The following is a 17598-nucleotide window of genomic DNA, read 5'->3' on the forward strand; positions in this document are numbered from 1 at the left end:
AAAACCAACCCAGCTAATTAACTAGATCTTAAATACATGAAGGCACATTTAGTAATAATTCATCTAAACATTGTGTTTTAAAAAGCATTAAGTGGTTTCCTGAGGTTTTGATGTAAATTCCTCATAACAGGAGCTGCAAATAAATTGATGGCAAGTGTCAGAGAGAAAAATTAATTATTGGAAAATCTGTAGATTTTTCAAGCAAGACAGCTTTCAGTGCTGGATTAATTTCCTCAGCATATTGTGTGGTCCTTGAGGTCAAAAGTGAGAAATGCTGACAGACTAAAACAGATATCTGCATACCTGCCCTCCCCTGCCTCATTTGTGGGGACCAGGTCCATCTACTCATAATTTTTCATAAATTTGGGATTCTCTCAGCTTTCATTGGGTTGGAGGGAGCAAAGCTAGCTACTTACAATAGTTGCAGAAAGCATGCCCATGTGAGAAGTCAAGAAGCTTAAAATCCAAAGATGAAAAAAGCATTGCAAGAAGAGAATTCTCTCCAGTGATGCATAAAACATGGCTTGGCAGAAAGTGTTTGAGCAAGGAACTGGTCAGAGAACCAAAAAGCTGCTGCAGCTCCTCCCTATGGCCCAAAGAGCTCCTTCACACCCCACACAGGCCACAGCATCACCTCTTTGTCCTCCACTGAAGGAAAGCCTCACTCTCCTTCCCCAGCTCCTGCAGAGCCCTCCAGGCAGCAGCCACCCCTCTGTGTGCAATAATTCTGCTCTCCCCCAGCTGCTCTGGCTCACTCGGCACCACGGAGCAGAGCAGGGTGAGGTGTTACTCCTGCACTGCTCTGGGTAATTTTATTTCTAAGCATATGAACCTGGCTTGCTATTTTGGTAAGAACAATTTCATTCCATTCTTCTCTCAATTTGTTTTCACAGCTTTAATGCTTCAAGGATTTATGCTGGCCCTTGAGAACAACACCTCTGAAGCTAGAAAATGGTTTTGCTGCTGGCTGCCCTCTGGGCTGCCCTTTAAAGAGCTCTCTGGCAAGAAGCTTCTGATTTTATGAATAAATCCCTGTTGTTTTGCAGAACACATATCTGTACTCTCCCCAGAGCCAAGCTGAGTAACAGTCCAATTTTGTCCAGTCTCACCCCTACCATTGTTTCTGTCACCAGTGCCCAGCAAGAAGCTGCTACAGCAGCAGCTGGAATGAGCTGGAGGGAGGCAAGGTGCTGGCAATGGAAGGTACTTCCAAAGAGCTCCAGTTATCAGCAGCCCTAGGCTGAAAGAAAACACATCTGAGTTTCTAAAAGCAGCCCATATAAGAAGATGCATCTGGCTTTACCTCACACATTCAAATCTATTTGTTTTATCTATACCTATCCCCAAGTCCTAATATGTCCCTATCCCCAAATCCTAATCTGTCCCTATCACTTCCTTCTAGTTGAGATAGGCATCAAAGGACTACATACTGGGAACTTAAACACCATCTCTTCTCCCTTTTCTCCCATTTGTAATTAAAATAAATAAATGGGGGGAGCTAGATTAACCTGCAACGGTAATTTTTTTAGGACTGGTGTATTTAACACTGCAGCTTCAGTGCTACTATTTATTTTAGAGGAGGGTGAAAGTAAAGTACCTTAAGTCCAAATACAGGTAATCAGGCATTCCCCAGCTTTAATAAATAAAACTCAATTATGATAGATATGTGATGCTGTTGTTTAGAAACTGATACAGTATTGAACAAAACTCTTCTCACAGGTGGGTTATTTTCTGTCCCAGAGTCACAGCTATTATGATGTCTGCTCTTGTCTACAGATTCTATATTTCTCTTTCTGAGCTTGACACAAATCACAGCTACAGCTTCTTCAAGTTGTTTTTCTAACAGCTTGTGATCTTGTTCTTTTGGCAGCTTATTCAAAGAAAAATAGCATTAACTCTGCTTAAATAGAAGCAGTCATTTTCTTTCACTGACAATTAATGACTCATCTACATCTCTGTTTCCAGGGGTTTGGGGTTATTAGATCTGCCATAACCTATCAGTTGTCAAAATCAGGTTTGGGCACACCAACATTGGTAGAAATAGAGATATTGCACACAGGAGATTCCAAGATAACTTTTCTATCACCAGCCATATGCAAAACCAGTTCAGTTTTTGTGCAGTTCCTCTGTACTAGAGATTAGGAAGCACCTAAAAAAATGCAGAGCATCTGTTTGTTTACTACACACACAGCATTGCTGCAGAACAGGGTGATAGAGACCCCTGAGTAGAAGTCACAAGTTGATAATTAACAGAAACAGTGCTCTACAACCTGTGAAAGTGGGCAGGATGTTATCCTTAAGTGAGCCTGGAATGGAGGAAAAGTTGTGCAGTGAAATGGCAGCTCCCCCACGGTGTCACCTCGAGTGCACATCCCACAGCACCTCCTCTGCTGCCACTGCCCCTCGGGCTGCAGAGTAAATCTGTCCTGACAGCTTCTGCCAGCTACACAGTGAAACAGCTCTCATAACCAAGCTATGAATTGCACTGTTTTACTGCCAGTAAAAATTCCATCTATTTTCTGTTTTTTAGGTTTTTTTTTTCCTTTTTTTGGTTTTAAATATAGTTTTCCTCTATTAAGCACAGGACTTTTATATTACAGTAAAATTAGAAATCCTCTTTTGGTTTCCCTTACTCAGATGGTCTCTATCTAGTCCTAACAGCTCCAGTTACTAAATGGATTTAGAACTTCATGTTTAGAGTATCCCATGAGATGCATGAAAGGATGGCATCCCTGTGGGGGTGTTTATGCTCTTGCACTGCAAAGTTGCCTTTGGCAAATGAAGTTCCTGTGGTATTGTCACTGGGCTCTGGGTACTTTGGTCTGAACATACCAGATGGGGTAAGTTGAGGACGATGTTTTGCTTCAAAACTGAGTTTTCTGCTTTTCGTAAATCTACGGTTTACTTCATCATTTTATCTGGGCAAATGGAAGACAAGATGATGGTTTTGATTCTCCACTTTTAACTGTGCTTCTTTGAGTTGTGTGCTGAAACTGAGCATGTACTTCTTAAATGTTTCTTATTGTTTCTGCAATTTAAAGAGGAAAAAATACTAACTCATGGTAACTTGGACAAAATTTAAGGAAGAGTTGGGGGAGCAAGTAAGAGAAATTTGCTAGAAAACTAAAGAGGAATAGATGTTTCTGTTTTCTGTATTTGAGTTACATCTTAAAATGAAGAAATATTAAGAAATATTCTTTTTTTTTTGTGCTGTACATTTTGACAGCAAAGACAGTCAATTTTCAACTCAGTTGACCAAAACTGGCTGGCAAACTTGAAACCTAAGCAGCTAAATCCCTTATTTGTACAGCTGCAGGCACTGGGCTCTCCTCCACCCCCTCAGATGATCGAGTTGCAGGACATCAACTCTGCATCAAGGCAGTAACCTCGGCGTCCTGCAGCAGGACCTGGAGTGGTCACAAGCTTCCTCTGTCCTTACAGCCTACAACAGTTCTGCCCATGTTTTGGAGGGAAGTATTGCTGAAGTCTTCTAACCATAGCAATGGTTTAAACTGGTGCTTGTACAGCTACAGGCACAGCCTTGCTGGAGCCCAAGGGAGAGCTGAATGCAATCCAGTCAATCCAGGCTCAAAGCTTGGATATGTTGTTATAATACAGCTTGATTACATTTTTAATTAACTCAAACACACATAGGTGTTGAATTAAATGGGCAACATTTAACATTAGCCTCCACATTTATGAATCCACCTATCATGAAAAATTGAAATTGCTTCTAAGCAACCTAAATGAATGCAGTTTTAACTTGGATGTGCTAAAAATATAAGTTCATGAAAAATTTTCAAATAAGGAACCATTGTATTTTATATCACATATCTTCTGAGTTCATTTACCAAAAGCAGCAGTAAAAGAAGGCAGAAGAAAGAGCTTCACAGTCTGTCCTGCATCTGCCACCGGAGTTACAACAAGAATTTCCATGTTGGAAACCAACAGGAAGCATGTCAGTTCACAAGAACCAGCATCCTTGGCACCAAGGACCAGAAATTTGCTACTTTTGCAGGGAATTCTGTGGAAGGTCATTTGCTTCCTGAACTGTGTCATGCTAAGAAAATCCCAAATAGGAACTTTCCCTTTTCTAAGAAATGGGGGATTTTCATCTGACATAATTACACATTACAGTTTACAGAAAAAAAAATTCCAATTTCGTTGTGTCTTAGTCACAATGTTTACTGGCTGAGTGTGAGGAGCACAGATGTTAAATAACCAGCTGCAGCACCTTCTCTATGTATTAGATGTGAGAGGAGGGCTGCCAGGGTCTTAGCTAGTCCTTAATCCAACCAGGGAGAGTCATCATCCTGTCTGGATTGGGGCAAAGCTTTCTTGTGACATCACTTCTGCTTCAAGGCTGCTGTGACACACCAAATCTGCTTCCCTGTCTGCATGGGAGGGTAACACTTAAATCAGCTTGGAAATCCAAGAGGCCCAAAAATGAGAAGCAGAAACAGGGATTTTTTAATTATTATTTTTTAACAACCAATTCCCCCAGTTCCAGAGTTTACCTAACACTTCTGAAGTCCCAGGCAACGCACTTTTGTTAACCTGTATTTACCTAAGGCTTAAAGGCTTTCCCAGACTAAGGTGTGTGTAAACCACCTCGTGATTCACAAGCAGCACAGCTTCCAGAAGCTGCTGGTGAAACATCCTTTGCAGCAGATCCCCAGCGTGCGCTGAAAGATTTGAGCAGGAGAGGTTCCCCATGCCTGATTGCTCTCTCCACCTCTGTTTCCTCATGGAAAGGCGGCTCTCCAAAGCCCCATTATTTGTTGTGGTGTTGCTTGTGCTTGTCAGAAAGCTGCTGGCCCTGGAGCAGAGCCCAGGCTCTCCCAGGGCTCAGCATCACAGGAGTGTAACAAGATAGGAGATATTTGCTGTCTGAAGGATAATGGGGAAGTAGGATAGCAGGGAAGGGTGGATGCTGGGGCAGCCTTGGAGCACAGGATCTCTTGAAAAACACTCTAGAAAGAAGCTGCCAGGAGCTGAGACAAGGCCATTGTCCCCCTAAAGACGGGGAGTCTAGAGCAACAAATCTAGATGGTGGGAATGGAGGAAAAACCTACAAAGTGGAAGACACAGGTATGAGACTCTGAGAAGGGAGCTCAAGGCAGAACCTGGCCAAGAGCACTGCCAGACCAGCAGCCAGGCTGGTGCTGCCTCAGGAGGGCTCAGCACTCCTGTGCTTTTACTCAGGCAAAGAATTTTTCACTCCTGCCAAGCAAATTCCACCTCCATCTTCTCCCAGGCAGTTGCAGTATTGAAATGCTGCAGTCTGCTCTCACTAGAAAACAAACTCAAACCAAACCCCTCCTGTCTCGAGTCAGGATGTCACAGGTTCACATTTGCTGTGCAGTTTCTGTTCCTGAGCAAGAGAAAAAGTTCCTTGGAGGGGAAAAACTGCACAGTTTGAATTCTTCAGTGAATAAATTAACATCACTTCTCTGTCTCCTCCCCTTTCCTTTCTGAGGTTAGTACAAAATGCAGGCTTTAGTTGATGTTCTACAAATAAACCTGAATTCCGGAGCAGCTCCTCTTAACTGGAAGAGAAACTTAACAGCTCCTCTTCTCAGGAAAGGGTTTGCTGTCACAAATAAAGCAAACCAGGAAAAAGTAATTTTCAAGTGATTTTTCCTGTCCAGTCACTTCTTTGGTGAAAGAGAGCAAAGAAACTCTTTAGCACCCCTCACGATGAATTTTCAACTCTGTTTGTTTTGACTTTTTGTAGCTCAGCCAGAAAATAAAATAAAATTAAAAAAAAACACCAGAAAAATAACCCATGTCTGAAAATTTCCACTAATGAATTCCAGACTTCTGGACTGAAAAAGCATCTGCTTTCTCCCAAGTCATATTGTCAACAACTAAGCACAGCTGTATGAAGGGTAACAAAATATTGCAGTTACTTGTGTTTCTACACCCCCAGTTTTGCAGGGTTATTGAAGAACAGCAGAGAAACCCACCAGGTCCAATGCAAGGCTTTACCCTTAACTTTGCAAAAATCAGCAGCATTATCCTGATCACATTAGACAGACAGGTCACATAGGTGAACCATTTTCATTGTTTTAAAAAATTCTTACAGTAAAGAGCCAGTGGATGGCAAAGCACACTACCAGGGCTTTCACCACCCAGCATGGGAGGCAGGAATTGGGATGCTGCACATTACTGGTGTTCAATAGCTGAGTTTCTGCTGCTGTCCAGGCAGCCCAGCAGCTCCAAGGAGGCAGTAACCGTGTGAACTAGAAGGTTCCATTGAGCTTATGGTGTCTCTCAAACCAAATAATTGCATTAACACTGCAAACAAGACAAGTGGTTCTGTCCAGCTCTGCTGCCATCAGGGCCATCCAAGCCTGCTCGTGGCTGTGTGCAGAGTAAGGGCAATAGCTTGGAGTGCTCCCTGAACGTGCTGCTGGCACCTGGAGCATCCCCTGCAAAAGCAGCAGCCATCAGCCCCAGCCCCATGGCAGCATTTGGTGGGAAGAACCTGATTCAGCATTAGCACTGAGCCCTGTCCTCTTTGGGAAGGCACTGCGGGATCTTCAGTGACTCTGAGAGGTTCAGTCCCACCTTTCTGTGCCCTCCTGCAGACACCAGAAGCTCCAGAAGCACAGGGTTCCTGCTCACACATTGGGCATCATCAGTGGCACTCGACAGCAAAGGCAGCAACCTGAGCCAGCCCCTTCCTGCAGGAGATCTTCCCACCACAAACCACAGCAGGCAGCTTGGTGCTCCTCTTGATAGGTCAGGGGTTTATTTTTTGCCTTTAGAAAGTGGTCTCTAACAAAATTTTCTTCAGACAGACACAGCTGAAGCAATGGCTTCTTACCTTCAGCCCATTAAACACATCTTCATCTGCTGCAGAGGCAAATACTGTGAAGTAAGTAAAGTTTTAGCCAAGTCTGATTCTGATATCTTTCAGAGCTCCATCCTTAATACCAACTTCTTCCTTAAAAAGCCCTAGAAGCATTTATTATTTTAAAAGAAACACAAACTAATTGATCAAGAGAATTAATATAGGAAAATCAATACATTAATTAGGGGTCAAGGTGGGTCAATACACTGGAAGGCTTCCTACATGCTGCTAGAATGTTTTTAACTTTCAAGTTTTCTCTCTTCCTTTCTTAGTCTTTTTTTTTTAATAAGGCACAGGGGAAAGAGAGGCTTTGAGATAGACATTTAGAAACTGAAACCAGATATTTAACATAGAGCCTGTCAAATATTTCAAGTCAGAAATACCCATCAATGCATAAATAGCTTGTGCTTCCATTGTTACAGCCTACATGAAGATATTTTTTCCAGATAGGCTGGGAAAAAGCACAACTCTGAACAGAGCACGTATTTCCTCTTAGGGACAGAGCTCCTATAAATTTCCATGAACAGAAATAAATATTATTTTGGTGATTTTTCTGACTAGCAAAATACAAACCCCAATACTAAATCTTCTGCTCTGTACTGGGTTAATGGTGTAAACCACAGCTTATTCACTGCCCTGAACCTGGTGTCTGCTAATACTTAACCAACTTAAGCTTCTTTCTTATCCTTTAAATTGATGGATTTTAAATATACAAAGAAACCCACAAAACCAAACAACAAAAGAAATATTTGTCCTTCATAGGCATGATCAGTCAGGTAAAATTGGTAATGACTACATAAATAAATAACATATAGCTAAGGGTCACCCATGAATAAGAGAAGTTCAGCCACACAGCAGAGTGATTTACCTGATCTACAGCAGCCGAGTTAATTCACAGGTGGAGACTGCCAGCTTTTCCAGGAGAGATCCCAAATACACAGCTGCTGTGGGAACCTTAGTTCTGTTTTCCACAGAGATGGTCTGCGGAGCTAGGATGAGATCCAAGCTTTTGGAAGCATGAACTGCATTTGTGAACGTTGCATCCATCAGGCCTTTCTGGAAGCTGGCTCAGAAGGGAGCAGCTCTCGTGGCACATGGGCTGTGCCTGCTGCACCACCTGGGTGTGGCTTTGCAGGACCTGAGCCTGGCCCCAGGGGTACCCTCTGGATTATCCCTTGAGTTAAAATAAGTGAGGATAAATAGATGAAGCCTATTTCTTCCTTTTTTATTCTGACTGGTGCATTCTTGGGTTTAACTGCTTCTTATCAGCTCTGGGCCAGGCTATATCCAAGCCTGTTGGCCTCAGGGAATCTTTTACCACTGTTAATTTGCATCCAGTACCTGTGTATCTGCTTATGCTCATATCTGTCACTTTTCCTTAGATAAGCAACCAGCTGCTAGGAGAATTCCTAAGAAAGCAAGTCTTTATTGCTAGAAGTTCCCAAGCACAGAATGATAATGCTGGGGGCAGTAAATGCACTTTGAGGTTGAGGCAAAGGCTGTCTCTTACAGCTGCAATCTCAGATCTCTGCCTGTGGCTTTTAATGAGCAGAGCTGTATGTAAAACAGATTATTCACAGCACCTACAAGTCAACATTTGAATTTGGTTTAAAAAGGGCAAAACATCTGCTGAGGAGATAAATAGATATTATTATTCTTTCTCATGGGATAAAGGACTTATCCAAGGTCGTAAAGAAAGCCAGAGGCAGTGTGTGATGCTGAGGATGGAGCATCTGTAGAGTCTCTATCCCAGTCACAAGAGTTCTTCTCTCACCTCACAGATCACATTTGAAAACCAAAGGTAATGAAGTATTTCATTTTTTTCCATACAAGAATTCTGTCAGATCATCTAGTCAGGTAGGACTTGCCCTTTACAAATTTTGCTTTTGAAGACTCTTCTTCCTCCACAATCCTTGCTGGTGTGTTATTCTACACTTGAGAAAAACATCCAAGAGGAGGCTGAATGCTTTTTTTGCAGCCAACAAAAGTAAAGGAGCAGTTCCAGTATCCATTTCTTCTTTACCTGTTCCTACTGAACTGTAACGTGCATTGCTAGTGAAACAGTGCCAAAAGGCAGTAAAAGCTTTGGCCTCTTGGCAACAGAAAGAACTGAGAAGTATCCCCTGGTAAGCTACATCCAGTTCTTGTTCCCTTTTTATTAAAGGACCACCTCTCACAGATAGCATTTACTGGCAGCTTAGAGGAGGTTTCAGAAATGACTGACACAGTCCATCTTTTAATGGATCTGAGCACCGTTTACTGGGCAGAAAATTAAAAGGAATGGCTGCAAAATTAGCAGGAAATGTATCCTTTTCTGATCTGCAAAAATACAATTTCTTTCTATTAAATTTGGCTGAGATTTAACAAAACATATTACACAGATGGAGATTTCTTTCAAAAGCAAATTGACCATTCTAAGCTAACCAGGATTTAATGGTTCTGGTAGAACAGTCAGATACAAAATAAACTATCAACCAATATTAGTTAGTTTTTATCTTTTAGATTGATATATTGTTTGCCAGTAGATTGTATTTTATTTGGGCATAATTGTTAGAGTAATAACACTATAAGGCAAAGTTCAGACTCTGATTTTATGAAAATGTTTATTTCCAGTGTTTGTGGTTCTTCTGCTTTCCATGTTTTGATTCAGGAAAAGAAAGAAGCTGGGTTTTAATCCTGCTCAAAATGAAACTAAACCAACAGACATTTTGCCAGGTCTTTTGTGGTAAAGCAGTATCCTCACAGTTTGCAACCAGCCTTTGTGCTTCCTTCCACAAAGTGAGCAATCAGAAGAACACTGTTGGGAGAGAAGGTATCAAAAGGGAGGTATCTTCAGGGGAAATAATTTCCTTCTCCAGACTGAATTTAGATATCTAAAAAGCGTCCAAGAAAATGGTTTAGCACATGCATTATCTCCCCCAGCATCCCACTGTTAGCAGCTGCATGCAGAATTTCAGCAGTCATCTCATAGAAATACAACAGCAATTTTCCCTGAGACAAGAAGTATCAATGGATGCAGACTAGGAGCCCAATTTTACAAGAGACCCCCCACCCCTCATGACTTTCCTTTGAAGCACAATCCCCCTAGCCCAGATGCTGGAGTGCCCAGTCTGCAAACTGTTCAGAACAGGCTCTGAGTAGCTGATTTCCTGACCTTCACAAAGAGCTGTGAAAGCACAAAGTACCCCTTTAGGGACATGAAACACCTATTGAGTCTGCTTTCTGCTTTGGGGTGTCTCCAAGGTGAACCCTAGAAATAAGATTGTGATATTTTCCTTTAGCTCTAAAGCACCAGTTAGACCAGGGGAAGATGGTTCAAGGGTTAAAAGGGCTTTAGCAGATCCTATTTAAATCTCGTGCTCCATCACTCATTTTTTAAATAAATGTGGGAAAGTCACTTAAGTCCAGATCATTGAAAATACTCAAGTACCAGCTTCCTTGGTTTTATAATGCCTTGTCTTTTGGCAACCTGTGAATTTAAGTCCTGAGCCTCTAAAAACACTTCAGCAACACTTTCAGTCCTTGGTAGCCACGTTTCAAATTATACATGGGAAAAGCACAGTTAAGGAGGAAAAAATGTCCTTTGGGAAATAAACCCCACTGAAACATCAAATCTACCCATGAATGACCTGATATGAGAGATGATCAGATGATAAAGCAGATGCCCAATATATCTCTGAGCTGATATGTGTATCTGAGACAAGGAAGAGTCCCCTTTGCTACCACAATAGCTGTGAACTCTCTTCCAGAAGTGTGTACATGACATATCCACCCCCTATCAGCCAAACCCATCCCACACCCTCCTCAAGTGCCCAGTTGCTCTCCAGCTCTTCCTTTTGTGGGTGCTCTGTCTCTTTCCTTCTTGATGTAGGAGAACAGATTCAACTCTCTGGTCCTCACCAGTGACCATTTCCCTGACACCTTCTGCAGGAGCCATATGAGTTCAGATAATGAGGATCCATCTGCACAAAATGGGCTTTATTCTACTCTTGTTGGAGTTTCTTCAGCTCAAATGTAAGGCTGAATTAATCTGTTCCTTGCAAAATCATCTAAATATTAGAGTCATGTCCTTAAACTGCTTTGAAGCCTTTTGGTGAAATATAGTCTGGAAAACGCTCCACATGACTATGCCAATAACGTCTCTAAACGTTCTCTCCAGTGAAGGGAGTGACATAAAAGTTGTAATTCCTTCCTTACTACTCACTCTGCTGTCTGCCTTGTGTGTAGAAGCAGTTGAGTGAGGGGGTCGTGTGTGTCTCAGTGACACATGCCCTGAGCTAATGTGACACATCCCCTGAGCTGATGCGGGAAGGGGCCGTACCAAGGCAGAAATGACCCGTTCACGCTGCGGCGTCAGACCTCGCACTCTTGGGAACCACATTTCAAACAGAAGCTGAAGAGTGGTGTCAGCTGAGCAAGAGGCAGGGAAAATACAACCCAGAGAAAGTCCAAATCATCTTCTAGCTAACCGATTCAAATTAAAATTGACAGATTTGGACTGATGAGTAGAATTGTAGAATGAGTAGAAAGTAGACAAGACACAAGCTACCGAGGAGTTGTAAAAAACCCACAGAGATATTTGGTCTCCTGTGTGTGTTTGCTGGAAAATTACCTGTAGTTGTGTTGCTGAACAGCCTGTAGACCCTCAGGGCAGAATCCAGCTGGTTACACAGAAAGGATGAACTGGTGGCATCTTCCTGACTTCTACTGGCCATGACTTGATTGCCTTTGTGCTTTCTACAGCCATAATTCAGGGAACCTGGCTCACCTTTTACTGGGTTATAAACCTGTCTAAACAAACAAACTCAAAGTGTAGCTGGGCTAAAATAACAACAGAGGTTAAAGACAGGGCCTCCAAGGAAAATAACTGAATAGCACAATTTGGGAAAGAGCTAAAGGAGAACATTGTTTTGTTCCCAGTGTTCCTAATGAAGACCTAAAGTAGAAAACTTAGAATTGTATCCCCTCAGTAGGAAACTGGGTAGTTTTAGGATTCTGCAGCAGAAATGAATCCTAGAAGATAGGTAGAGAGGTGATTTCAAGTATCACCATTTTTAAATGCTCTCCTGGAATCACTCTGATGAAAACGCCTCTGTAACACCTGGTGCTTTGTTGTGACTCCAGCTCTCTGAGAACATCACTGCCTTTGCAGAAAAAGGTGTTTAAGATAACAATGAGGACAATGCTTTAAACAAGATTGCAGACAATAGCAGTAGGTTTGAAAAGCTCCTCAGAGAGACACTGTTTTACAGCAGGGTGAGCCATACCCGACACTAATTGTAGCAGATCGTGACTTCTTCAGTGACATTACACACAGAGCTAGATTTTGGGGTTGGGAGATCTTGGATTATGACAGCTCAGTAGCTTTCATTTGCACTGCAAAGTCTATCAGATTTGGGTTTTTAATTTGACACTGGAGAATACAAGCAGTTTTGACCCTCATAAGAAGAATTTTTTCTTGATCTTTACCATTCAGCTGAGCCAGTCTTGCACTTCCCCAGCAGGGCAGACTGATGAAAACAGGCTGATATTGGAGGTTCTGCTTTCTGTACAAATCCAGACTTGCACATTAGCTAAACCATATTTGCTGCAGGGGAAGAACTGTTTTGTTTTTTTTTCTTTACCATTCAATTTTTTCTTTTCTCTGGGACATCCATCCTAGTATCTCATCCTGGCACTCTGAACAACATCAGGGCATGCATGACACCACCAGTGAGGCAGGGAACACCAGCAGCAGCCAGAACTTTACCTCTGAGCAAAGTTACTCAGTGGCCATCTGAACATTTACACTGAATGTTTTCTTTTTCAGCTTCCACTAAAGGGTGTTTGTTTTTATCCACTCCTTTTATTTCCTCGGTAGCAGCAGAGATGTTTTGAATAAGACAAGGGGAATACTTCTGATTGTTTGGATTCTGTTCAACATAGACAGATTTATGTGTTTACCCTGGAAATGACTTATTGGATCATACTTTGAGCAGAGCCAGGGAGCCCCCTTGACTCCACCTCCCCCAGCCAGTCCCCAGGGCTCTGCCATAATGTGGTTTTCATTATAAGCAGGAGCATTTTCTTCCTTACTACAGTATTTTTCATTATGCAGGGAGGAGAATAACCAGGAAACTCAACCTCTTAAGGAAAAAAATTGATTGAAATTACTGGGGGGGGGCGTGAGGGGGGCAGCAAGAAAGGTCTTTTAGACTCATATGTGTGCAGTGGTGTTAAAGATGTGATGATGGAAGGTGATGGAAGCCTTATCCTGTGTCTATAGTGCAGCAATGTGACAAAATAAGGATTGGTTTAGAACAGACCTCAAGACTCAGTTTGGATCTTTGGTGTGCCCAGGTTATTGCTGAAGTTCAGGTGAATTGATTTGATTGGGTTTCTTTCAGTGGTGATCTTACTAAGGGAGCATTCCTGCTTGCCAGCCCACCACCCTGGGGCTGCCCCTGGCAGCTGAGTGAAAATGATAAACTGTTCCTAGAAAGATGAAGCTGTTGATGAAATTCCTCCTCAGTTTCACCCTTATTTGGGCTTTATTTTTCCCATGCCTTCATTATATGAGGGTTAATCAAATCCAAGATACCTCTCTTGTTTCTGTCGTGTCCCTACAATGAGCTCTGCAGGAATACCAGAGCCTTTTTTGCCTGGAGGAGGAGAGGACAGAGATCCCCTAGGTGAAGAATTAATTGCCACTTTTTGGTGACAAAAGTATTCATCCCAGTAACTTGCTGAGTGACTGAGCTTTTGCAAAGCTTTTTTGCCAGCTTCATTCACATCACATCTGCTCTGCTGAGAGGGATTAGAGCCCAACTTCCTGTTCCAAAAAACACTTTAGTAGTTATATTACCTGCAAGAAGAGCTGGGACACCAGCAGAGAGATCAGTCTTGTGCATGTGAACCCCATTCACCCCAACTCCCCATTCCTCCACAACAGCAGCCCATCCACAGGACACCACTTGCTGCAGACCCCAGCGTGTGTGGGTTGCTGTGAACATTTCAGCACAGTATTTGTCCCATGGAAGTGTCCTAATAAATACCCAAAATAGTATCAGAGCTTGGAGGGATTCCTACCTCTGCAGCCCCTTGATATATATAAGTTTCAGAGGCTGATATGTATTGAATTACCAGGGTTAGCATCGTGGTAGAAGAGAAATTCCACTGGATGACAGAAAGGTCTCCTGTTACCCTCCTAGGGGGGGAAGAAGTGAAGGTCTGTAGGGCAGAACTGCTCTTTGACATGTCAAGTTCCAGCCACAAGAGGTTATCTCAAACATCTGCTGTTGATTTGCCTGACTCTGGAGGCAGACACATTTCACACAGCAACTTTGCCTCTGCATTTGGTGTGCCTTTCTTTAGCCTTCTCTTTTTCTTTTTCATCTCTCACTCCATCAGTGTGGGTTAATGTGGAGGAAGTTTTACTGAGTGATTTCCTGGTTTATATGATATTTTTACTTTAATGAGGATGAGAGATGATGAAGCTGAGCAGTGAACAAGTCTATCTGAAATTCTGAGGTTTCCATGTGAATTCCTGGTGTGGGGTTCATGCACCCCTCCCACAGCAGTCAGGCATGACAAGCCTTTGATGCATGAGTCACCTTTCCACAAAACAAGACATTTCCAAATTAATATATTTTCTCTTCTGATACTTCCTTTTCAGCTGTGGCCTTGCATGAGATAACCCAATTCTGCTGGTTTGTAAAGAAAACACAAAAGCTAGCAGATACAATGACTGAGGATATTGAGCAAGGAACTATTTACCCAATTGTAACCACCAGAACCCTTCTCCAGATGTACCTAGAGCATCCCTACCATATCACATGGAATTTTCTGTGGCAGAGAAGACCAGCTGCCATGCCTGGGACAGAAACAGCACTGCTGAAACTCTTCTAGAGACATTTTATTAGACATTTTCAGTGTAATAGCAAAGCTTGGAGCAGTGTGACATTTCTTGCTTTGGGTGGGACGAATGATATTTCATTAATCATTGCTTGTTTTGGAGTTACATCACTGTCCATGAAATTGAAAAACAGAGTATGTTGTGTAGTTTCAATAGGTTTGACCATCGAATTACGCAAGTCATCTCTAGTAGGGAAGTGAACAGGTCACTCTTACGGTTACAACGCCCAGTGTGGCTTTTTTTCCCTTCCTAATGTCTTTTTCATCTGAAAGTAGCTGTGCCTAAGTCACACTGAAAATGACACAACTGAAAAATTTTGTCAGTGACTTCAGCTCTACCAATGATAATGTTGAAGATGCAGACTGTCCCAGCAAAAAAAAACTTATATTTTTCATGTGTTAAAAACCAGGCATAGAACTGCTAGAATGAGGCCCGGTTAAAATTTGTCAGTAATATTTTAAATAACTGACACTAGGGAGTTTTGTAACTTGCCATACTTATGCATGGGAAACACACAACCAAATTGCCATCCCCCTTTCAGCGTTACAAGGCAGGACTGGCCCTTTCCAGCTGTGACCTTTGCCCACGCTTGTACATTGCTCAAGGACAGTAAAATTAATACCACAGGGATGGATGAATTCTTTGTGGGATCTAAGCTATGCTCTGCTGGGTACCCGGATCCAGCCAGCTGCCCTTTGCAGCAGGGGGTCCTTGCAGATGTGGGCTCTTCTGGACAGAGCATTTCTGTGTGCACAGCACAAGTCAGGATCCCGCAGCAGATGCTGGAATTTTTGTGCCAACTATAAGCCTGGAGAGGCACTGGAGATTTGGCCAGCTCTTGTTCCTGTTGAAGGTAATGGATTTTGACATCATTCTCGATGGGCAGCACAATCAGTCTTCCAGGGGGGTTCTCCCACACGTGTGATTAAATGTGTGTACGAGCTCCTGAGTCAGTATTTCATCGGTCATTCCTTTAATTGAGTTTGTACTTTTCAGACATACAAAATAAATATTGATTTCCTTTGTTAAATGGAGAGCAATAAACTGGGGTTGCCCACTTTTATTATCAGGAAATAGTATAATACCCAGGAATCAGAGGCGTGCAGGTTCGTGTGCTGTACAGCTAACCCAGGATGAAAAGTTCCCATTACTGGTATCAGAAAAAGACTTTGCTCACCAGTGTTCATTCACATACATGTTTATGTTCATACATGGAGCAAGATGTGGCCAGCCCATAAAAATGTGGAGAATGATAAAGCAAGAGAAACAGTATATAAAATTATAATCTTCTCCATCTACAATATTCAACTACATCTGTGTTGGATCAGAGTTTGGCTGCTGAGGATGAACTTTCAGAATATGTTGTTCCCATTTTTGGTTCTTTAGGGAATTGGGGAGCTTTTCCTCTGAATTTTCATAAGTTCTTCTCATATGGCAAAGAGCTCACCAAATACAGAGTCACAGTGTGGTAGGCAGGCAGAAAAAAATGCTAAATTGAATTTTATTCTTTACATTTTTTAAACTTCATGTACCCACAAAGTCTTGGGCAGAAAGCTCCTCGGCACATAACCATTACATGGCTGGGAGGCAGACACTCTCTGATTTCTGAAGTGGAAGAAACCAAGATTTTGGAGCCTGATATGCTACTGCAGAGGCTAAAATAATAATTAGTGAATAGTTTCCACCCTGAAATTCCAATATCCAAATATAGTCTGAAACCCTACTGCCACACCAGGAATGGAGCTGGGAAGTCCCTGTAGTAGCTTGTAACAGAAATTACTATTGAGAGACAAGGTTTGAAGTAATTAAAGAAAATATAAAAGCCAAGAGTGCAAGAAGCTGGCTACATTTTAAGACCCAAGACTCAGAATACACCATCTGCTGTGTGTTGATTTTTAATGAATTTCTGTACAGTTCAGTTCTTATTCCTCTTTGAAGATCTATCATTTACCTGGTAGAGTCAAACAGCTCATTCACTGCAGTTGTTTTCCATCAACAATTCATGGTCAAGAGTTGACCACATCCACTGAAGCTGCTCAAAGAGTGAGCCTATAATTGAGAAATGGCCAATTTCTGTGCTTGAGGGCCCACTTCATTTCTAGCCCCATACTGACACGGCAGTTCACATAACCCAAACACCCCTGCCTGACCCTGCAGCAGGGAATATTCCTAGGGGCCAAATTAAAATCCACAGCTTTTCTGTTCCAGATCTAGCTCCTTCTCGTAAACCATAACTACATGGTTGATTAGAATTGGGAGTTTTTAGTAATTGGGGTTGTGCACTGCAGACTCGATCCAGGAGACCTCATTGTGTGATGTAATCAACCCACGATAGCACAGCAGGCACAGCTGCAGTGCCACTCCTGACAGTGCCTGGGCGGAGGTCATTTAATCAGTAAATGTTTTCAGCATAACAGTGAACCTTTTCAACTTGACATTGAGGGATTCTAAATTGAATATGCAGCCCAGGTAATGCTGGCTGCCCTGTCCTGTTTTTTCTCTGTTATTTTTAATCCTTTGTTGCTATGGGAGGTCTTGCTGGGATGTTTCTGATTTGGAGAGCAGTGTTTTGCATCATTTCCCCTCTAAACCAGACTTGCTTTCTCTGTTGTGGTAAGCAGTGAGACATTATAGTAGTTCACATTTGTTTAGGTTTGTGGATTTTTTTGATGGTAACTACTTACACATCCCCTTTTTGTAGCAGCTGTTTTTCTGTAACTTGCATCTGTGGCATATTTTTGAGGCCAGGAGATAACAGATTTGTTGCTGAATGCAGACATAATGTATGTTGTCAAGGCTCCTACACAGTGAAAATCTGCATTGCTTCAGAATGCAACAGGGTTTA

The sequence above is a fragment of the Anomalospiza imberbis genome, chromosome 15 (assembly GCF_031753505.1).
Source record: "Anomalospiza imberbis isolate Cuckoo-Finch-1a 21T00152 chromosome 15, ASM3175350v1, whole genome shotgun sequence".
In the NCBI taxonomy this organism is placed as follows: Eukaryota; Metazoa; Chordata; class Aves; order Passeriformes; family Viduidae; genus Anomalospiza; species Anomalospiza imberbis.